The sequence below is a fragment of the Chrysochloris asiatica genome, unplaced genomic scaffold, assembly GCF_000296735.1.
Source record: "Chrysochloris asiatica unplaced genomic scaffold, ChrAsi1.0 scaffold00017, whole genome shotgun sequence".
NCBI lineage: Eukaryota > Metazoa > Chordata > Mammalia > Afrosoricida > Chrysochloridae > Chrysochloris > Chrysochloris asiatica.
This window is the reverse complement of record NW_006408535.1, coordinates 1846235-1848883: the sequence shown is the minus strand read 5'-3', so window position 1 is coordinate 1848883 and position 2649 is coordinate 1846235. Positions and strand designations below refer to the sequence as shown.

Below are 2649 nucleotides of genomic sequence, written 5' to 3'. Positions count from 1 at the left end.
ATGATCTTTGGGGTTTGTAAGTATAGGATCATCACATATGCAAATAGAAGGTGTTTTACTTATTCTTTGCCTTTTTGGATGTCTGTAATTTTCCTTTCTTGCTTTATAGCTCTAACTAAGATTTGTAACACAGTGTTGAGTAAGAGTGATGATATAGGGCATCCTTGTCTGGTTCCTGTTCACAAGGGGAATACTTTCCATTTAATTCCATTAAGAACAATGTTGACTTTTTGGTTTGTATATATACCCTTAATTATGTTGAGAAATTTCACTTATATTCTTATTGTGTTGAGTGTTTTAATCAGGAATGGATGATGGATTTTGTCAAATGACTTTTCTGCATTAATTGATATTACTATATGGTTCCTTTCATTTGTTTTATTTGTGTGGTGGAGTACACTAATTTTTTTTTTAGTAATAAGCCATCCTTGCATAACTTGTATGAGTCTCACTTGGTCATGATGCATTATAATTTTTTATGCATGGTCAATTGACATAATATAACCCACAAAGACAATGCTATACATCCTAGTGTGGTGGATAGCAACTTGAACCTTAAATGTCATGAGTGGTCATCTAAGGCGCCACTATTTTTCTTTCCATGTGCAGAATTAAGAAGAGTGGTAAAAATTTGAAGATGCTTGGAATCAACCTGTCTAATGGAATATTGGCTAGGACTTTGGAGAAGAGTTTTATATCTATGTTGATGAAGGATTTGGGGCTATGATTTTTTTAGTGATTTATTTGCCTGGTTTGGTATGAGAGTTATGGACTCATAAAATGCATTCAGGAGTTTTCCATCATTTTCCATGTTCTGGAATAGTTTGAGTAGAATTTGTGTCAGCTCATCTCTGAATGTTTGGTAGAATTCATCAGCAAAGCCATCTGGTGGTGGTGGTAGTGTGCTGTGGAGTTGGTTCCAACTCCTAGTGACCCTGTATAGAGTTTCCAAGGCTATAAATCTTTACAGGAGCAGAAAGCCTCATCTTTCTCCCACAGAATGGCTGGTAGTTTTGAACTGCTGACCTAGAGGTTAGCAGCCTGACTGGTAACCACTACGCTACTAGAGTTCCATGCCAAGCCATCTAGGCCCAGAATTTTTCTTGTTGGGTGTTTGTTAGTGACTTGACTAATTTATTACTTTGTAATATGTCTGCTCAAGTTTTTTACTTCATTCTTTGTTAGTTTATGTAAGTCATGCTTTTCTGAGAATTTGTCCATTTCTTCTTGATTTTTAAATTTGTTAGAGTATAATTCTTCATAGTATTCTGTTATTATTCTTTTATTTCTATTGATTATGTTATGATATCACCCATATGGTTTCCTTTTTTTTTTTTTTTTTTTAACTAAATGTGTTTATTTATTTTATATTCATGATTATAGCCTTTACAGGGCAAGATGGGTAAAGAAGGCAAATAAAGCAAACTCTTCCCCCTCCACCCTCAATTAACTAGGTGTAGCATTTTGACATTTTGATGACACGCAGCTTGACTTAATTCACTGACTTGAGTTGGAAAACAGCAATGGTACATCTTTGCAATTTAGGGATTTGCTTCCAGAACTACTCCAAGTTATCTTAATTCCTAAACCATGCTCTGAGATGGATTCCCCCACAACACTCTTGAAAGCTTTGACATCTAACACCTCTAGTTAAGGCAAACAGAGTTGTTAATCTGTTAAAATCTTGCTTTCTCTTGGCTAACCCAGGCCACCACAGTCTTAATAATTAACTTACTCTATAAAAGTAAAACTAAGTTCCCAAGTTGGGGTACTGTTTCAGAGCATTAGTTTCCTGAGAAAAAAGAAAAGTCCAAACCAATTGATTCCATAAACAATGACCTCAGACCAGTATACCTAATATCCTTTTGCAGCATTAACTCAAGAGGCCAGGCAGCCCTGAGCATGCTGAGATGTGTTTCATTATTTACATACAAAGTATATGGATCCCAGACCAAGTATTGCAGTAATCATCCCAAGAAATCATTTGTAGCACTGTTCAGTTTCTGTAAGTGCCAGAGCAGGTGAGAAAACACCTTGGAACTAGTGAGAAGAAAATATTGAGAAGGAAGAAAGAAAACTTCCTCCTAAAATTCTCATCAAATTGATGGCTTTCTTCACAGCCTTAATAGACAAAATCCAATCTTCAGTTTGCTGATTTGAGGAATGTATTTTCAAGGCTATGGTCAAAAGAGTTTTCAGATTTTTCTTTGCCATGGCCCATGATCTCCAGTCCTTCAATAGGTAGCTCTCTTTTATTGCTTTCTGAACACACTGTTGATAGCGCTTGAAGATGCTGGTGCCCGGGTCCTCGGAGCCGTCCCCTTTGAGAAACTTCTGAGATAACCACTCATAGACATACTGCTTCTATTCACTCTTCATGTCTGCGCATGCCTCCCCTACGCTATTCATGGTGGCTCCATATTGTTTCTTATGAATGTTTTTTGCAGCTTCTTCTTTTCTTTTGCTAGTTTTTCCAATGTTTTGCTGAATTTCCTTGTCTTTTCCAAAATCAGTGCTGGCAAAATATGGAAAAATCCATTTGCAGAAAAATGAAACAAGACCCGTATCTCATACTTTATACAGAACCAAATTCAACATGGATTAAAGACCTAAATGTAAAACCTAGAACTATAAAGTTCAACAAAAAAT

The 2649-nt window shown here is 36.1% G+C and overlaps 1 pseudogene; it reads right to left on the bottom strand.

The window, feature by feature from the left end:
- Positions 1-2143: 2143 nt before the first annotated feature.
- Positions 2144-2409, bottom strand: LOC102813361 (annotated as a pseudogene).
- Between the last annotated feature and the right edge of the window lie 240 nt (positions 2410-2649).